The 21,512-nt window shown below is 41.2% G+C and overlaps 1 pseudogene; it reads right to left on the bottom strand.

The window, feature by feature from the left end:
- Positions 1 to 13: 13 nt before the first annotated feature.
- LOC111532934 lies at positions 14 to 20,788 on the bottom strand (annotated as a pseudogene).
- Between the last annotated feature and the right edge of the window lie 724 nt (positions 20,789 to 21,512).

The raw sequence follows: 21,512 nt of genomic DNA, 5'->3' as shown, positions 1-21,512 counted from the left end.
GCTGAGATTTTTATTAACTAATCTTTTGCCTTATTAATTTCACGACCTCTTCTTAAATAGGTTAAGTGTCAGAAGAAGATCCTATAATGTCAATGTGTGTCCTATAAAGGTTAGTTAGGACTCCAAGATATCTCAAACTTAATTGTTCATATCCCCATTTAATGATTCTTTCCTTTTTTTCCCCCAAAATAAATGTCTCTTTTCTAAGCTCTAAGTGAAGAGCATGTGACCATTCCTCAATGAGCTCCTTTATATGTTTTGGATTGTTTGGTTGAGAATCAGCTTGAGTACTTTTTAGAAAAATTGTGGGGATTTCACCATCCACTCTCTTCTGACTCAGAATATGGAATTTGTTCAGTGTGCTTTAAAAAAATCCACATTTCTGTTTCAGGTAAAGAAAAACATCTGTGTTGAGCAGAAGTGTTTCTCCACTTCTAGTAGTCTCAGGTACTAAGGTCTCAACTGACTCCAAAGAGTTATTGCTTCTCTGCAGATTCCTTTGGGGGCTCTATTTATTCTACTTTCTCCCCTCACTGGTAAAATTTGTCTTTTTTTTTTTTTTTTAAAAAAAGAGAACTTGCTTTTACTTGCAAAGATTCTTTGAGCCTCTTTGACAGCTAGAAATGATCCTTCCATGGAGTCTTCCACTGGCTTCCAAAGGACTGAAGCTTAAAGTTGGGAATTTCTTTTTCAGGTTCATTACCAGAATTTCTAGAGTAACTTCACTTCCAAAAACAGAAAGATCAAGGATAGCATTTACAGAGCTGAAGATCTTGTCACTAAAATGAGAGACTGTGAGTTCAGCATGTCTTCCTTGTTAGCTGGTGTTTCTTTTGTCTGATGACATTTTCTGCAACTTTTTTTTTCTTTGCATATTACAGATGCAACTCCCTTGGATTCTTTTTGGATATATCACATCTTCAACATCTCCACCCTCATTCTTAATATCTCAGAAGGGCCTCTTCACTAATACAGCCAATAATTGATCACTAAAAAGGCCAACCAGAAGACCAGCCAATTACAACTGTTCTTTCAAAGCTTTGGATTCCTTGACATTCAAAACTGATGTCCTTCTGATGTTTCCATTTCTGGCCAATGCACCAAAATGTTACAGTTTTGCCAATGCACCACAGTGTAGCAGTCTCTCGTAGCCAGCAGCCTGAGATGTCACCCAGAATTTCTCTGTCTCACTATCAAGAAAGTTAAGGAGCGTGGATACCAAGAGTGAGGTTGGAGTGAAAGTTTAATAAGTGAAAGAAGAAAGATCTCTGCTGCAGAGAGGGGACCTGGAAGAGGGTTGCCACCAGTCTGGTGTTAAGAGGACATCCCATGGGGACTTGCAATGGGTCAAATGTTCAGGTATTACCATATTGGGCATATTGGGAGTAGAGAGCTCCAAAGGACCAGAAGTTTTATCCATACCAATGGCTGTAGCATGTCCAAGCCTTCAAGTGAGTCTTTCTTTCTTTTATTTTTTTTTTTTACTTGGGGGGTGAAATCTTTATTTTTGACTAATTCCCTCTGGGCACTATTTCTAAAGAAGAGAAATTTAAGATCTAACTTCCATATAGGGGGGTTATGCTCATTAATCCCACTCCTTATGACTGCAAATTGAAGAGAAACGATATTCCCCAAAGGAATGAAGGTTGGAGGAAAACCTTTAACCCTTCTCTCCAGGAGTAATTTATCTGACAAGGATGGCAGAAGACCAATTATTGGCCTCTGCTTTCTTTGCCCTTCTCTCTTCCTATACTCCATACCTCCAGCAAGCATGTATGTATTCTTGGGCTTGATAAGGGTGAGGTCAGGTACAATCTTCTATCCAACTGGTGGCTCTGTCCACTCTACCAAGTCAACTCTTCCCAAGTTTAGACTCCAAAGTCCAGTTACAGGGTTACAATATAATAAAGTACATTTCGACTTCCAGTCTAAACTACATTCTACAATTTGGCTTCATTGGCAACGCAGCACATATCTGAATCTCCATCTCACTCCTCATTCTGAACTTGGAGATTTGATTATCTCCCATAAACCCCATACCTGATATAGTGTTCATATAGCCATCTTGCATTTGACCCTAATTTGCCTCTCCAGCCATATCGATCTCTCTTTTAATCATTCGAGTATATATACTTTTATTTCCCCAACATCCTTAGGTTTTTATGTCCACTGAAGATTTAACTGGTGGCTTATAATTCATCCATGTGGGCATTCACAGTGTTTTTAAATAATGAGTTTAATACAACTAATACAATTTATGAAAATCTGTCATTGCTGAACATGATATAAAAATTTAGGTGAAAAGCAAAGTAGCTTTGGGCAAGGGGTTGACGAAGCGACCCTACACAAGGTTTCGTCAATAAGGAGAAAACCCAGTAAATCCAACAGAAGAAGGCTGCTTCTACTAGTCCCACTTCTAACAAATGTTATTGGTCTTTCAAGGGTTTGCTCTTAGGCTCCCAAACTTCTCCCATCCGAGCCTTCTCCCATCCTGCCACGCAATTTCTCTTCTCCCTCTTTTCCAACCTTCCCTACACAATTCAAAAATTAGAGATGCCCTATGGTCATCCAAGTTCTCTTCTAAACTGCCAATGCCCAAGGGTTGGTAAAGTCCATCAGTGATCTATGCAATGGTCTGAATTACTTGCTCTCCTCTGTTTTCTCATCTTCAGCCTGGTCTTAGCTCATGTATTGCTACAGAATCCTGAATACATGTGACAGAAACCAGTTCTAGCAAACCAAAGTTAATAAGAAAGAAAGGAAGAAAGGTAGGTATTGGAAAGGCTTTAGATAGCTCCCAGAATTAAAGGCAGAGTGAACAATACAATTCTGGTAGAGTAGGAACCAGGGTATATCTGGGGAAACTCAGCAGCATGAAGTTACAAATGGTCATTCCAAAACTACCATCTGAGGACCCTGAGTCAAGTTCCTGAGTAACGCTGCTCAGTTCCTGCAGTGGTTCTCGTTGTTCTAGTGTATGTTCAGTGGGGAATTGGGGATGGTTCTGTGACTGACAGTTTATTAAAATCTCCAGCCCAAAAGAAGGAAAGTCAGGGAAACAGTGGAATTCCTGGTACTTAATCTATGAGCACTTCTGTCCCCAAAGCTACAAGTCTAAACGCTACATATATGATTACAACAGCAAATGTTGAACACTGCAAAAACCAAAGAATTACAATTAGAAGATATGTTCTAATACCCTGATTGCTTTAAACACTGGAACATTGCTGCCGATCTCGTGTGCTATTATTCATCCATTCAGTCACCATTTAGGTATATTAAGCACATGCCACATGAGGGGCAAGAGTGAACAAGAGAGACAGAGTTCCTGCCTTCACAGAGACTACTGTCTGGTGTGGAAGAGGGACTGTTTAGCAACCGTTTAAACCAGGGATAAAATGCTATGAAAGGGGAAAGAGAGGGTGGTAGGAAAGCCTATAGACGGAGCAATTCATGTGGTCCAGGAATTCTAAAGGCTTTGGGAAGAAGTGGCTTTTAAGCTTAGACCGAAAGAATGTGTTTGAGAGAAAAAGAAAATGTCTTGCTGTTGGTTTCTAAATTACACAATACACAGCAACGTGACATCGAGTGTATGCCCTTACCTCTTAGAGCCACAGTTCTTAATATATAAAACAGGGCCAGGTTATTACTTACCTCATTAGTGCTGTTGTGAGGATCAGAGTCTGAGGTGTCATAAGCTAATTTCCTGACCTGTGCTTATATTTTTTCTTTGCTCATGATAGGGTTGGTTACTGAATGAGACTCAATTATATACTGATCATTTGTTACCTATCAGGACTTTTTTGGTTATAGATGAATGAACCCTGGTATGAAAATCCCTAAGCAAAAAAGGAAAGTTTAGAGAGACTATTTTGATATTTCACATAACAGTTAGGCAGTAAGAATGGCAGGGAGGAAGCAGGGTCTTGGAAAGGATGTAGTCGGGGGCTGAAATGCAGCCAAGACACTTAACTCTTTCTGCCTGTCAACTTTAATTTCTGGCTCACTGACTTCTCCTATAAGGAGGAACACTTGGCCACGGCAACTGTCAAGCTTCACCTTTCACGACTTCAGTCCCTGGAGAAAGAAAATCTCAACCTTTAGTGCCCCACATTCAAGAATCTGATCCCAGAGAAGGGCTTCAGTTGACCTTGTTGGAGTCAGGTACTCGCCTCTGGATAAACTAGCAGTCAACAGAAAACAGGGTACTAGAGTATAAAACAGTGGCTCCTACAGCAACCAGGGAAATAAGGCTTAACAGAGACATTCTCAAAAGAAGGAGACACAGGCAGAGCCAAGCAGAAAATCTCATAAATGTGGACTAGATCTTTTTTTTTTCAATGCAAGTTCCTTCTTTAAAATGATGCAAAAGCTGCAACTAATTTAATAAACAAGCACACAAATTCTTTTAAAAGCTGAAATTCTGTTTGGGGACAAAAATCATCACCTGGGTTTCAGAAATCACTGAGCACACATTCATTAGCTTTGCTCATGCAAAAGTTTTCCTGCAGACCTGTTGTTCAATGCCCCATTCTAATTAGACACTAGTTTTCTTTAAGGGGTAGGGAGTAGGGTGGGGGTAAAAGCTGTAATGTGATAGAGTATTTTAAAAATAACCCTAAAGAGGCATTGTTGCTGAGAGCTTCTCTGTGGCCCTAAGAATATCACAGAACTTAGTAAACTAAGTTGGGAATTATGAGCCATGCCCTGGAGACCTCTGAAGTGTGTCTGCTCCCACACTTAATGATCAAAACCATACTCCCACAGGTGACTGTTTTGTGAAGATGTCTAACAAGAAATGAGAAGGAGGAGAAAAAGGGGGAGGAGGAAGAAAAGAGAGAGAGGGATTGGGGGGAAAAACGAAGGAGACAGGAAAATGACAGCGGTCTAACCTGGGCAATGCTGTAACATCTTCCTTAAAAGAGCATGTTTCATGTGAACATTTCAAACAGTGGAGATTTTTCTAGAAGCTTACTGATGCCAATTTCCTTTTAACTGAAGAATCAAATCTTTAACCAACAGTTCCTAAAATATATTAGAGGGGGCAGGAAGTACATCCTTCGTCCAGGGATTGTCAAAGTGTGGGGCTTGTGCCACTGCCTGAAATGACCTCAGATGATCCCCATAGGGGTGCCTAAATAACATGGCATCCCAGGGTAAACAGTTACTCTTTTTTGGTTCGCTTTTAATCCCTCTGAATTAATATGTGACAGTGTTTTGCACTTCTACATATTTAGTACTTCTCTAACGCCAACTCTATCCCCTGTTGTACAGAAACAGCAGATGCTCGGCTAGGCAGGAGGACCTAGAAAGAACTGAATAACACGGTATGTTTCATTGCACTGAATATCCCAATAATGTTCAGTTTCAGGCTAGGAATATCGGTCTTCCTTTGAGAGTAGGCATGTAAAGCTGCTTCCTAAAAATTTTTTTGTAGTTCAAAAAAGGCAGTACATTGACAGAAAAATATCAACAGTGGTAGTACCAGATGTTCCAAAAGTACTCTCTTAGTTACTAAGTATGTATGTTTCTAGGTCCATGGGTCAAAAGGAAGACTCTATGTTGCCAACCCATGTCAGTGCGAGAATAACAGTCAAATATTTCAGGTGAGAAGACTGCCTGTGGCTTCTAAGGCCTTTGCCAGAGCGTCTTGGCTTTTAAAATAAATCTTAAGAGCTGCTTCTTTCCTCCAGTCCAAGATTGTATGTTCCCTTAGAAGTGCTTACACTGATGATAATAAAGATTATAATGATTTAGAATCCCATAGAGGTTTCCTCTGAAAATCTTTAGTCTAAGAAGATATTTTGGAGTCTGTGATAGAAAGTATGCCAAGGTTCAGGATTTCACTAATGAAAAGCTTAAAATGGATTGTAGAACTGCCTCACCTCATATTAATGATGAAACACTGGAAAATATGGGACCATATTGGGAAATGGTCACCAAAGGGACATTTCCCTACAATTCATGCTGGGAAACTTCATGAGGAGAAGACACAGAAAACCTGGAAACTGCTGGTGGAAAAACAGTTATGGATCTCTTTGCCAACTTCTAAAAATAAAAAGCAATAAACGTTAACCAACTGTGGACCATTGCAGTTATTTTAAAAATCAACAGAAATAAAATAGAAGACTTAATTTCCATTATGATGACCTTATCAAAAGCCCCAAATTATTTTATTTGAAAGAAAATGTCACTTAAAAATAAAAACCAGTTACATTCAACAAATACATAATGAAACCAGAACCCTGCTCACTGAAGTTTTTGTCGGTTCAGCTTGCCGATTTGGTTCTCCTTGAAATAAAATACACCTTAGCTTTCTTTTCCCTTTAAACAAAAAATCCTGGCAACTGCATTCTCCTGTGTCTTTGGTTTACTTCTTTATTTGAATTTCTCTTCTTTTTTATGCACAGTTCTTTAAAAACATTACCTCAAAGCCTTTTGAGCAAGGGGTAGGATGTTTTGAGCAAGGGATGGGAAGTTAAAATAATCTTAGTGCATTTATTTAGGAGATTACAAATACAAGGAGTGAAGAGCAACAGAAGAATGATTTAACAGTATCAAGACAAAGAAGAAGTGGTCATAGGCTCTGTAAGATTGACTGCCCAGTCAGATTCCCACAGGGGCTGGATGGGGAAGGTGGAGGCCTGGTTATAAGACACAATGCATTCTAGAATTCTACCAGGTGCTATTATATATTTGTACCAGGTACTATTGTTACAAGATCTTTGGGGTGTTGATTTTCTGGCAGGAAACCTCTGTGGCCAATGGTGCCTTTGCTTGAGTTCTTGTCCTGTGTCCAGGAAGACTGAGGTATACAGACAAGACGAGGGTAAGCAAGATGAAGAGGAGCTCTATTAAGTGTTAGAACAGCTCAGAGGAGACCCACAGTGATTAGCTCCTATCTGTAGGCAGGTCATCACATCAAGTGTTCAGCTCTCAGTGGAGAGGAGTCCCTGGAGAGAGTTACTATTTTCTACAGCTGGTATTCCTGACTCTCTGCAGGTCCCTGAAGCTCTTAGCAGAGAGGATAGCTCGTCTCTGCTGCTGGTTGTCCAGTCATCTCCAGCTATCAGCAGAGAGGATAACTCCTCTCTGCAGCTGGTCGTCTCATCGTCTCTCCATCCTGTCTGTCCTCTGCCCTGCTCTGGCTGAGCCTGAGGCTTTTATGGGCCTCAGAGGAGGGAAGTATGTGCTGATTCATCCATGGGCAGCCATGGGCAGGTCCAGGAAAAAGCACCATGAGTTCCTCCTCCAGTAGGCAGGACTGGCAGCTTGGTTCCCAGGCTTCAGGTCTGCCCCGGCCTGAAGGTGGGGCTTCTCTGGGGACCCCCCAACCTTCTCCCCAGGAGCCTGTCTGCCTGCCGTGACCATCCATGGCACCCAGGTTGCTGGCACCAAGGGGGCACCTGCAGGCCAGTTCCCAACTGTCCTCAACCCCCCTCAGCTTCCCCTCCAATGCTCTTCTATGCCCAAAGCCCTGAGGGGGCCAGGGCAGCAGGGGGCTGGCATGTCAGCACTGCCCTGAGGGTGCACATACCTGATTGGGCTGTGACAGTGCCTAGGCTTGGCCCCAACTCCACTCAGAGATTGGAGTGGGTGCCAGGAGTGGGGGAAGGCAAGGCAGCTAGAACAGGCACCTCAGAGCCTGCAAGGGCAAGTGGGGCCTTTGAGGCCCCCCTAAGATTGCAGGGATGCCTGGATCTACAGTCGCAGTTTGAACAGCTGCAGCTGCACCAGGGTTGGGGGCTCCTGCCTGCTTTGTGAAGCAGGAGGCCCAGATCTGCAGCCAGGACTTCGGTGGCTACAGCCTCGCTCAGGAGAACAGGACTCCTGCCTACTCTCAGCTCCCAGAAGCACAGAGGTGCCTGGGTTGCAGCCACAGCTTGGGCAGCTGCAGTTGCAACTGGGGAGCTCCCACCCCACCAACTCAGAAGGGGTAGGGCTCCCACTTGTCCCTGGTTCCTGCTGGCTCCATGGAGCATGGCACCTGGCCCAGCCTCCTCACAGCCTGGGGTTGGGGCTCCAGGTCCTTGCTGGGCCTGGGCCAGCATACAGGGCAGGGGCAATGTTGCTGCAAGCTCCCCCTGTGGCCCTGGTGCTCAGGGTGACCCAGAGCTCCGCCTCATCTGGTGCAACCCAGCCTAGCTCCATCGTGGTGGCTCCCAGGGCAGCAGGCTGCAGGTGTGGGGCTGTCCACCTCCCTGTGCCCTCCCTGCAGCGGCCAGTGTGATGGCAGCAGCCACATGAGACAACCCACCGCTGCCATCGCTATTATATATTTAGCATCTCTGTAACACCAATACATGCAGATATATGTATTCTAGCATACAATAATTACAGATGATTCTAGGTTGAGATACAATGCATTCTAGAACACAATGCATAGTGGTAGTGCACATACACACACATTGGCTACATGGGGCAGTTCAATAGAGCAATTGCATGTAGTTGCCATGTTGGGCATAAAGAGTCTTGCTCTGAATTTTTCCCAAGTTGGCTGGAAATCTGGTTATTGTTGCTTTTGATATAAAACATCAGGTTTCTAACTGTTGCCAACTAATTCGAAACATTTATTTTTATTATTTTCTGTAAGTTATTGGGGTAAAGGTGGTATTTGGTTACATGAGTAAGTTCTTTAGTGATCTGTGAGATTTTGATGCATCCATCAACCAAGCAGTATACACTACACCATATTTGTGGTCTTTTATCCCTCGCCCCTCTCCCACTCTTCCCCACAAGTCCCCAAAGTCCATTGTATCATTCTTATGCCTTTCCATCCTTATAGCTTAACTCCCCAAAACATTTTTATAAAACACTATATGGACAAAAGAAAACATATTCATAAGTTCGATTTGGCCTGTGGATTGCTGGTTTGAATCTCTGTCAGGTAACTAAGCCATTAAGTCTTGGGAACTGAATCTATAACTTCACTCTGGAGTGAGCAGAAGGGGATTTACATTGAATTTTGGAAAGAAAAGGGGGGAAAATGTGTATAAGGAGAAGGGAGAGACAGTGGCAGACATACTACATGGGGAGGAAAGCATAAAAGAAGCTCCGAAGCAGGAAGGCTCAAGGAATGTTGAACAAACACTGAAGAGATTAGTTTGGCTAGAAAAGAAAATCCACATACTGATGTGAGGCAAAGTAGCAAATGTTAAGAAGCAATGTTTGCTCATTTCTGCTTGCCAGAATAATTTCACAAAGCTTCTGACTCTGTGAAGATATGCAACTCTCCGGAAAGATGCTTTGAAAAGACAAAACAGGATCGATAAAAGACAAAACATGTCCCTGCCCCAAGGTCTCTTGTTTCAGCCACTATACTCCTTAAAAGATAAATGACCCTAGACCTTGCCCTTCTCTATACTTAAGATAACGTCTGACAGGGTCAGTGATTATGCCTCTGTAATCTATAACCAGATGTACTCTTATACCCAAACCTTGATGTGATTCTGCTTTAATGTGATTTCTGAACAAATCTGACGTGATTTTGCATGTGCTGAATCTCCACCACCTGTACTTGAACACACTGGACTGAAATACTGTGCTGGAGCAGTCTCATAGAACCTCTTTAAATGGCTAATCCCAGGCTATAGGCCTGAGTCTATAGTCACCAGTAAGGCTTCTGAATAAAACTAACTTTAAATCTTTAAAAGCTTTTTTTTTTTTTTCCTTTAGATGACACTGAGAAAGTCAGAGATAAGGCATGTAAAGCAAATGAAGGATCAGATAGATAAGGATCTTAAATATTAAACTAAGAAATTTGAATTTTATTTCATAGGCAAGGAAGATTTGGGGGTCTAGAGATTGGGTTTTCCAACAGAACTAACCCAGTCTATCTGGAAGAGAAAGAGACTACAGGAGAAGAGACTGGTCAGGAGACTCCACTATCTCAGAACTAGTGGAGGCAAGAAGAATTGAAAGCTAGTGAATGAGACAGATCTATGGCAGTGGATAAATCCACAGGACTCATAATCTGTTTCCTCTCAGAAGATGTCAAAAGATCACTCTTCTGTTTGGGGCCTTTGGTATTTGCAGGCATCCTAGTGCAAATATCCAGGAAGACATTTGGAACCTGAATTTAGGAAGCTGTCCAGGGATGCTGAGGCAGTTGGAGTGCTAGCCACATGAGGATGGCCCACAGACAAAGGGAGAGGATTCACGGAGAGAGGAAGCATGAACCTGGGAAGATGAATACCCAATATCTATGTTTCTTACAGCTTACCTCAAAAATCTTGCTAAATTGAGAAATCACTACCCTTGAATTTGTGATTAAGTGATCTCAAATAAAACTGCATTCTGTTTTATTTGTATTATTGTATGTATCACCTAATTTAAATGTGCCCATTGTAAAATTTTATCTCTTCCACCAGATTATGTTTTAAGTGGAAAAAGGAAAGAAAAGAAAGAAGGAAGGAAGGAAGGAAGGAAGGAAGGAAGGAAGGAAGGAAGGAAGGAAGGAAAGAAAGAAAGAAAGAAAGAAAGAAAGAAAGAAAGAAAGAAAGAAAGAAAGAAAGAGAAAGAAAAAAAGAAAGAGGGAGAAAGGAGCTTTGGAGTAGAATTGCCTTGTCAAGGGTGGTTAAAATGGAGCCCTGTTAAGGATCTGAGAATTACCTGAAGGCTCCTTCCAGTCCTATGAGTAAATAACACCAGAGCTTTTGTCCAAAAATTCATTTTATAGCCAGAGAAATTAAACGCCCTTCAATCCAAAATTCACCTGACAGCTATCAGTTGCTTTACCATGCAACCAGAGCTTGGCTCTCTGAAGGCTTCACATCATGTTAGAAAGATGGCACTAATTAAAAATGTACCCACCTCAGAGTCCAGAAATTAACTTCTATGGTCAATTGATTTTCTTCAAAGGTGCCAAGCCAATTCATAAGGAAAGCATAGTCTTTTCAACAAATCATGCTCAGACAACTGGATAGTCACATGAAAAATAATAAAATTGGACCTCTACTTCATATCATATAGAAAAAACAACTAAAAGCATATCATAGACATAGCTATAAAAGTTTAAGGTATAAGCCTGGCACGGTGGTTCACACTTGTAATCCCAGCACTTTGGGAGGCTGAGGTGGGCGGATTATGAGGTCAGGAGTTCGAGACCAGCCTGGCCAACACAGTGAAACCCCATCTCTACTAAAAATACAAAAATTAGCTGGGCATGGTGGCAGATGCCTATAATCCCAGCTACTCAGGAGGCTGAGGCAGAAGAATCACTTGAACCCAGGAGGCAGAGGTTGCAGTGAGTCAAGATCATGCCACTGCACTCCAACCTAGGCAACAGAGCGAGACTCCATCTCAAAAAAAAAAAAAGACAAGTTTAAGATATAAAACCCTTCAAAGAAAAGACAGTAGTAAATCTTTGTGACCTTGGGTTAGGCAACAGTTCCTTAGATATGACACCCAGCACAAGCAGTAAAAGAGAAGGTTGATACATTGGACATCACTGAAATTTTTAAAAATTTTGTGCTTCAAAGGACACTATCAAGAATGTGAAAAGACAATCCACTGTCTGGGGGAAATATTGCAAATCATATATCTAATAAGAAACTTATATGCAGAATATATAACTTATAACTTAATACAATGACAAATAAACCAATATAAAAATGGGTAAAAAATATGAATAGACATTTCTCCAAAGGAAATATGCAAATGATATATATGGCAAAGGATTTGAATAGACATTTCTCCAAAGAAAATATATAAATGAGTAGTAGGTACATGAAAAGATGCTCAGCCTCATTATTCATTAGGGAAATGCAAATCAAAACCACAGTGAGTTGCCACTTTATACCCACTAGAATGGCTATAATAAGAAAGACAGATAATAAATATTAGCAAACAGGTGGAAAGAAACAAGAGCCTTCACACATTACTGGTGTATATGTAAAATGGTGCAGCCACTTTGGAAAAGTCTAGCAGTTCCTCAAAAAATAAACATAGTGTTGCCATATAGCCCAGAATTCTATTCCTAGGTATCCACTGGAGAGAAATAAAAACATATGTCCATCCCAAGATATGCACACAGATGTTCACAGAAGCATTTTTCACAAGAGCCAAAAAATGAGAACAAGCCCAATGTCCATCAACTGATGAACAGGTAAATAAAATGTGATTTATCTACACAATAGAACACTATTCAGCGATAAAAAGGAATAAAGTACTGATAGAGCTACAACATGGTTGAACCTCAAACACATTATTACGAGCCAGTCAGAAAAACCACAATCTTATGATCCCACATATATGAAATGTCCAGAATAGGCAATCTAGGGAGATAGAATGTGGATGAATGGCTGTCGAGGGCTGGGGGAGTTGGGAGGATGGGAAGTAACTGCTAGTGGGTATGGGTTTCTTTTTGGGATGATGAAAATATTCCAAAGTAAGATTATGGTGCTGGTTGCCCTAATATGATTACACTAAAAGCCACTGAATTGTATATTTTAAACATGAACAAACATTTTAAATGAGATGATGGTTTATAAATTATATCCCAATGAAGGCTTAAAAACTTTCATCTATCATGTGCTGCATGAAGTTTTCAGCACTAGTCAGACAGGGTCTCTTAATCTTGTTAGTCTCTTTTCTTTAAGATCTTTGTATCAGTTCTTCTTTTTGTCATGAATGCCTTGACTCTTTCTACCACAGACTTGCTTCTCTTATCTTCCAAAACAGCTTCAAGTTCCTGTCTCTCAAACATGCCAGGCTTGTTCCTGTTTCAGGCATTTGCAATGGTGCTTCCTTCTACTTGGAAAGTTCTCTCCCCTGCCTCTGCAGGACTGCCTCCTTCTCTCCACTGAGATTTAACTCAAAAGAGAAGTCTTAGACTTCCATAGCTCCAGCAGCCCACAGTTACCACCTACCTCTCATTGTATTTGTGTCATGGCAAGTACCTAACTGTAGCTTCTGTCTTGGTTTCCATATTCCCATTTGTATTTGTTTGCTCGCTTGCTAAAGGATTTACCATGCATCTTCCTCACTAGATCATATGTTCCCTGAGGACGGGAGCTCTGTCATAGCTGCCCCCACCACACCAGGCCTATAATAAGAGATGTTGGTCAATGCCTTTAGGGTGAATGAAGCACTAGATAAGGTTGCTTGCTTCTGCCCTAGTAATAGGATGAAAAAGAATGAAGCCTTTTCCCTCTCCGAAACTCCATCCTCATTCATCCCTACCCCCTCCAAGAAGGAGCCAGAATTTCCTTAACAACTTTTTGATGCTAGAAACCTCTCCCCCAGAGACTGATTTCAGAAAAATAAATTCCTCTTCACCTAAAGGTGCAGCGCCAGCTCAATGAAAATTGTTTCAGTAAAACTAGTCTCAAGCAAGATCAATAGGAAGAAAGAGAAAAAAGCAACAAAGACTAGCTTGCACTTCCAGTGCAAGGAAAATCAAAGCAGAGTCGGTCCCAGGGGAGTTCAAACAATAGAAACAATGGGTCGGGAAGCCATGCAGCCATTACCCAGACAAAATGAAGATCACTACAGGAAAATGAAGAAGAGAATGAAGCATAGCTTATCGTGGAGTTTGTCCTCAAATTTATAGCTGACTTTATGAGAAGAACTGCAAAGCATCTAGTCCTTCAATATTGAAAGACAGAAGGAAGGAAGAGAAAGGAAAAAAGAAAGAAAAAGATAAGATGAGAAAAAGATGTTTTAAAATAAAAAAGCAAAAGCATTTCCTCACCTAATCTTCTTCTGGATAAAAGAGCTAGTGAGAGAATCAAAAGAAAGAAAATGACTCCTATTTGCAATTAAAGAAAACTTTACGTAAAAGCACATATCTTATTCTATTTCCTGAACTTCTCTTCTGCAAAAAGAACAAAAAGACAGAAAAAGAAGAAAAGAGACAAGGTTAAAGTTACAAATACAAAACCAAACAAATGATGCTGGCTTCCTTTTTAACCTAAGCACAACACAGTCAATTAATAAAATATCAAAAGGCTTTCACAATTTACCTGTGACACCATGAGAGACATCACATCCAAATAACGTGCTGGTATGCAAGCCTCCAGCTAGATTCACAAGAGGAACGAAGACCAAGTTCAGATACAGCAACTCACACCATTGCAACCAAGTCTCCAGGTATGAACATCTGAAGACCAGTAACATATCTCAAAGACCACTAAATTATTTAGGACCATCATTCAGGAAGTGTTCTCATGCTCAAACAAGCGGAGATCAGAGATTAGACCTAAGCCCCCTCTTCCCCCTCCTCCGCCCTACCCTCCACAAGTCCCAAGACAGTCTGCCAAGAACAAGTTTAGTATCAGCTTATCATAGGCTCTAGTCTTAGCCTTGCAATTACATCCTGCCCTGGCAGGAAGCTGAACCTGGCAATCAAGATTCCCTCTCATCTCTGTTTTCTATATCTTGCATGCTTGGGGAGGCGGCAGAGCATGTGGTATGACCACATGCAGAGTGAAAGTTTGCAAGACCTGCATTTGAATCCTGATTTTGGCACTTCTCCCGTGTGAGCTTGGCAGCTCACTTCACCTCTGAGGGCCTGTTTCTCACTGGTGAACAACGGCCAGCGATCCCTCTTTAAAGGGTTATGAACATCTAATAATTCCTGGCAGCCAGTAGCTTGCTCAATAAGTGTTAGTCCCCTTTACACAGTAAAAGTATTAGCTAAACAGAAAACCAGCATTCTAACCTGGGCAGGTCTCTTTGATTTGAGAAAAAAATGCATGCTTTAGTTTACATCATCTGATTGTATTCTGTGGGTGGATCAGTATAGATTGTTTGTAAACCCTTCTGGAAGAAGGCATGAGATATATCCGATATAAATATACATTTTTGGAGGAATCGAGGGACCTTGGTATGTGCATAAATTCAGTATGCCCTTCTGCGACCCTGGAAGAAACCATTTTGTCGGGGAACCACGCATCCCTAATTTACCTGATTTGTAATTTCAGGGTTTCATAAAGTGAAGGCACAACTATAATTACCCTTAGTACTCCATTTAGGCAGTCATAATTTTTGACAAACTCTGATGCTTGGCAACCTAACCTTCTAGCATGTCTGGAATGTCTTGTATGTCTGCTTAGTTATTTGCAAGCTTTCTAAATAGACCTCTACCACTTCACGGCTGGTAAACGTTTCCAGTTACATTTTAGTCCTCTTGTTGGTCTTCTAAGTATGACATATATTCTATGTTTTATGTATGAGCATTTTAAAGATGACGGATAATTCACAGCAACCATCTCTGTATCTTCAGTCTCAGGTGCTCCATTAGGATTCTTAAGTGACCGGATGAAGTCATTATCGAAGCAAGAGCTGTTACTTGAAGAACTGGCAAACTTAAATTTTATCTTACAAGCAGCCAACAATGCACATTCTTTTATACACAATCAAAAGCACAAACTCGCACTCACATGCATGACTTTTAGCTTAATTTCCAGTTTAACATTTAGAAAAGGGAACTGTTGGCCAAATAAACTTGTCAATTTATCAAATTATGAGGGGAAAGTAGAGTACAGTACAAGATCCAATCTTACTGCCTCAAGTATTTGAAAGGTGGGGTCAAGAATTACAAACTCAAAATGTTGCTAAGAGCCAATAAGACAGAAAACATAAGTATATAATCAAGGCCATGTGGGAGCAATAGGGAGTGGTGGGGCTTGGGGCAAACTGGAAAACTATCCCCCGCCTTAATCTTTTTTTTTTCTTTTTTTTAATATTTTGCTAGCCAAACAAAACACATTGTGAGCTGCATTTAGACCAGGTCTGGCTGCTATCTGAAAATTCCTAGTTACTGGAATGGAAGGTTAGGTACAAAGTAAGGAAACATTTTAAGGTCCTAGAAGTTTGACCACTGTATCCAAGTAGATCTCTCTGGTTCTCTACACCAGCACTCCCTTTATTCGCCCTCCTAGCATTTACAGCCTCTGTAATTAGTTTCCCTTTTTATTTGTTTACTTTAGAATTCTCTCTCTCTCTCTCAATGGCAGGGGCTGTGCTTATGTTGCTTATTGTTATCATCAGCCCTCGCCAGGGTGAGGGACGTAATTTGTTCTCATAAAAACTGCTGAATGGATCAAGCAAGGAATATGATACGTTTTGTCATCCTATGACATATCTTGTTCATCTTGGAACCCCAAGCCCATAGTAGTACAATAGTAATGATAAGTAGTGGAGTGCAGTGGTGGAGTGCAATCATAGCTTGCTATAGTCTCAAACTCTTGGCCTCAAGCAATTCTCTCGCCTCAGCCTCTGGAGTACCTGGGACTACAGGTGTAAGTCACTGTACCCAGCTCATTTTTAAAAATAAATTTGTAGAGATAGGGTCTTGATATGTTGCCCAGGCTGGTCTCGAACTCTTGGCATCAAGTGGTTCTCCCACCTTGGCCTCCCAAAGCACTGGGATTATAGGCATGAACCACAGCACCCACCCATGATAGCATTTCTTGGATGAAATTATTGGTGATCATGTTCCACCACAAAATGGTTAACCACAGAGAGGTGGTTTATGTTGGGTGGGTCCAGGGTCTAGAAATAGATGTGGTCACTAGGCTGAGGAGATGATTGGGCACCAGATCCAGCTCCGCAAGGAAGTTCAGTAAGACAGAAAATAGCAAGTTGTATGAATACTAATAAAGCATGACTAGCAATCTAAGCAAGTTGCTGGCATCGGGCATGTCTGATGATGGCTAAAAATAGAGAATCCAGAAAGGGTCAGTGTTCCCAGATAAAGGTATGTGGTCTGCCTCAAGTAAGCAACTGATAATAGAACAACAATCATGAGAGCTGAAGGCTGAGTTCACACGTGTTGCAAGGGGCATGGTAGTCAAAGTCACAACAGAGAATAGGTACTAAGAAACAATCAGCTGAGTGTGGTGGCTTATACATGTAATCCCAGCATTTTGGGAGGCCAAGGTGGGTGGATCACCTGAAGTCAGGGGTTCGAGACCAGCCTGACTAACACGGTGAAACTCTGTCTCTACTAAAAATACAAAAATTAGCTGGGCATGGTGGCAGGCACCTGTGATACCAGCTACTTGGAAGGCTGAGGCAGGAGATTTGCTTGAACCCAGGAGGCAGAGGTTGCAGTGAGCCAAGATCATGCCATTGCACTCCAGTATGGGTAATAAGAGTGAAACTCTGTCAAAAAAAAAAAAAAAAGGAGGGAAGGAAGGAAGGAAAAAAAAAAAAGAAAGGAAGGAAGGAAGGAAGGAAGGAAGGAAGGAAGGAAGGAAGGAAGGAAGGGAAAGAAAGAAAGAATCTAGGTACCCAAAATGGGTTTAGCATTGTAAAATTCCAGAAGTGGTTGCAAGGTATACACTTGGTCTCAGCATCCAGGTTGAAGCTTGAGTCAGGCCCATAGTGTTGGTTGGTGTTAAGTTCCCTAATAAATTCCAACCCTACTAAGGACACATTGAGTGCCAATTCCTAGGAGAATACACTCCTCTTTAATGTAGACAAGAACTCCCAATCCTGCCTTTTGTCTTGAATGACTTTGATACTAGAGTGTTGCATTTCCAGAACAGGAGAACCTGTGTGAGTTAATGCTATTACTTACATTAGCAATCAGGACTTTCTCTACGAAGAACAGAAAGATAATCCAAACTCCCTTTAGAAAGAAAGAGGACTCTATTGGCTGCATAAACACACCATGGGAAGGCAGAAGGAGAGTCGGTCTTGGAGCTTATGCTCTCTCTCTGCCCCTGGGCTGTGTCACTCTCTGTCATTGGCTTCATTTTCTTCTGAAAGAGATGGACTTTTCCTGTGCAGAATCAATGTAGCTTGGTAGACAAGAGCATGAATTTGGGTCATCCGACAGACTGGGTTTGCATCCCACCTCTGCCCCTTGACCTTAGTCAAATTATTCATCTGTATAATGGGCATAATTAACGGCACCTCACTCTTAGGTTGTTGCAAGGATTAAATGAGCAAATATATATAAGGTACTTAGCATGGTGCCTGGAACATGGAAAGGACTCTGTCATTATTGGTAAGAAGCAGCTCTAGCTCATAACCCAACCATTCTGATAGCAGAGGGAAGACAGGAATTCACCTTGCCAGTCCTACTTAAAAACAACATCTATAGGAAGGACACTTATTAGCACAGTCTGCAGTGGTGGACCAAATACGTGAGATATAGGGTCCTGTATCAAAAGGGGAAATGTTGAGAGATGAGGCAGAGATGATTCTGTCCACCAAAATTTGTGTTCCCTTTCCATACAGAGTTGTCGCTCATCCAGGGACTATATTCCCTAGCACTCCTCTTCTCTTTGCATGGGGCAAAGGGCATGTATATGGCTACTGCTTGTTCAGGTCATGGGCAGAATCAAAGTGATGTGTGATTATTCTAAGTTAAAGCTTTTAAGAAAGGTTGTGTTTTTTCCTTTTTCTGAAGGGAGATAATGATGAAGACATTGGTTCTCAATCCTTATTACACAATGAAATCAACTGGAAATATTAACCAAATGAATTCCAGGCTTGATAGTAAATGAGTGGCTCTCAACCAAGGGGCATTTTTGCTCCGTGGGGGCATGTGGCAAAGTCAGACGACATTTGTTGTCTTCACAATGTGAATCAAGGAGTCACTAGTATCTCATAAGTAGATGCTAGGAATGTGGCTATGATCATATGCTAAAATCCTGTGACATGGAACAGCCCTCCACAGCAAAGAATTATCTGGCCCCAAATGTACTGAGGTTGAAAAACACTAGAAGAGGCCTGGATGCCTGAATCACTGCATAGAGGGAAGCAGCCTGTCAACCTGGAACACCCACCTTGAAGTCTTATCTTGAAGTCTTATCTTAATGAAGAATAAACCTCTATTGTGTTTAGCATTGAAATTTGGGGCCTGTTTGTTACTAGTGTTGCTAGTGTTACTTTCAGTAACACAAGAAGAAAGATATGCTAAAGGGATTGTGATGATTTCAACTATGAAATGGACATACAATATATTTTATTGTTGTCTGACTAGGTTGAAATATATATTTAAATTGAGGGCCATTGTTTTACCTAAAATTTACTAGCAATTCACTACACAGATTTCCCTAATTAAAACCACCCAAACCAGTATGCAGTGATTTTATGGCACAAGAACAGACTATGAGTATATGGTTTGCATCCTGGACAAAAATCTTTTTGGGTCTGACCTGAATAAGTAGGTTAGATAATATTTCAAATATTTTCACCAGGCGCGGTGGCTCACAGGATTCACCTGTAATCCCAGCACTTTGGGAGGCCAAGGAAGGCTGATCACAAGGTCAGGAGATCGAGACCATCCTGACTAACATGGTGAAATCCCGTCTCTACTAAAAACACAAAAAAATTAGCCAGGCATGGTGGCAGACGCCTGTGGTCCCAGCTGCTTGGGAGGCTGAGGCAGGAGAATGGCGTAAAATTGGGAGGCAGAGCTTGCAGTGAGCCGAGATAGTGCCACTGCACTCAAGCCTGGGTGACAGAGCAAGACTCTGTCTCAAAAATAAATAAATAAATAAATAAATATATATATATATATATATATATTTCAAATATTTTCATTTATACTATTTCCTCTGTTTTACTCAGTAAACGTTAAGTTAATCTTCCATATCATCTTATTAACCATTGTTTGTAATGAAGACAAATTAGATATGGAAAATAGGCGTAGAAAAATGATTACAGATGGTGGTTTTAGTAAGTACTGTAAAAATGCCAGACACTCAAATCTGTTTGACTATTTATGCAAGTTATTGCAAATGCTTTGAAATTCATTAATACTGAACTCTTTAGAGGTTTTGTTATTTCAGGAATTTTAGAGAAAGAGTCAACAATCATAGTGTTTGGGCTCAGGAGGACCCACTTTCTGCTCCAGGAATGACCCAGGACTGGCCAATCAAAACGCTGAATCCTCTGGCCATATTGACTGATTTAGAGATGGGTGAGTGACCCAAGCTCATCCAATTTGGGTCAATCTTGGGACTTGTGCAGAATCTGTCAGCAGACACATGCTCTTTTTTGTTGGTTCAGAGGTACAAGACTATCAGCCATAAGCTGTGGACAATCATCTTTCTTAAGAATGAAGCCAGCATAGAGTATAGGTGAAAGATGAAAGAGAGAGAGAGAGAGAGAGAGAGAGAGAGAGAAAGACAGATTAGGTCCTGATGATGTCATGAGTATCCAGGCCAAGTCACACTTAAAGCTTCATTACTCAAGCCAATAAAGTCCACCTTTTTGCTTAAGTCACTATGGGTTATTTGTCACTTTCAATTAATTAATACTTTCAATTAATATAGGTTGTATCTGATATATTGATTGTATCTGACCTCCAAGAGTTACATCTCTATTTGTTATGGTAGGTTATACTTTTATTACCAATTATTTGCTCTTCTCCCAGTAACAGCTTGCTTCTCCATCCATTGCTATGTGACTAGCACTGCCTACCCTGAGGTAGGAGAATACCTCTCTAACCCACTGATGTAAACTCTGACCATGTGACTGGTTTTGGTCAATAGGCTGTGGAAAGAAACAACATATGCTGCATCCAAGCAGAAGCTTTAAGGGCTATTAGAAGGTCCTGTCATATTTCCTTTTTTGTTCTCTGCCAAGTAGCTATCCCATCTTAGAATGAATCCCAGAATGGAGAAAATATTTGGAGCAGAGCCTCAGCTGACCTACAGCTAATGAGTACCATGAACAATAAATAAATTTATTTTGTTATAAACTACTGATATTTGAGGGTAGTTGTTACTGAAGCATAACCTAACAAAAGCTGACTAACATACTTGTTATCTTTGTAATGCTTGTCAAAGTTCATAACTGAGTATAAATCTCGAGCACCTATCATGTTGTCTATAATTTATATCCTGTAAGTTACCACAAAGGAATTTCGGATGATTGATTGCTTCTCATTGTTTTAGTGTTCATGGCCCAGTTATATGCAGTGGTGGTCAAAAATATGGGCTTTGTCTTTGGGGTTTAATGACTGGTAAGTTATTGAACTTACGAGTCTCAATATCCTCCTCCTCCTCCTCCTAATAATAATAATAATAATGCCTTCCCCATGGGATTCTTGTGTATACAGAGTGAAACACAGTGCAGGGGACATGGTAAAACACTCAGGAAACAGCAACTATAATTTTTACCATTATAGAAGAAAGTGCCCTGATGGAACTTTTTTTAAGACATGGAGTCTTGCTATGGTGCCCAGGCTGGAGTACAATGGTTCTTCACAGGCAGAATCATGGTGCATTGCAGTTTCAAACTCCTGAGCTCAAGTGATCCTCCCATCTCAGTCTCCTAAGTAGCTGGGACTACAGGCACATGCCACCATGTCTGGCTGAACTCTTTTGATGTTTCCAGAAACAACCCCTCCATGGGTTGTGGAGTCCAAGGTGAGCCTAGCTAACACTGAGCCCCATTCCCTAAGAAATAGCATTCTGGGGAGGCTGCTAAGACATTACTTTTTAAATTGTATGTATGCCATCCAAGGAAGAGTAGCTGGGGAGAATGCTGCTGAGGAAGCTGGATGGGAGCTGAGAAGTGGGATAGCCATTTATCCTCTGAATGTC

This window comes from Piliocolobus tephrosceles, chromosome 2 (assembly GCF_002776525.5).
Source record: "Piliocolobus tephrosceles isolate RC106 chromosome 2, ASM277652v3, whole genome shotgun sequence".
Lineage (NCBI taxonomy): Eukaryota > Metazoa > Chordata > Mammalia > Primates > Cercopithecidae > Piliocolobus > Piliocolobus tephrosceles.
This window is presented reverse-complemented; position numbering and strand designations above follow the sequence as displayed.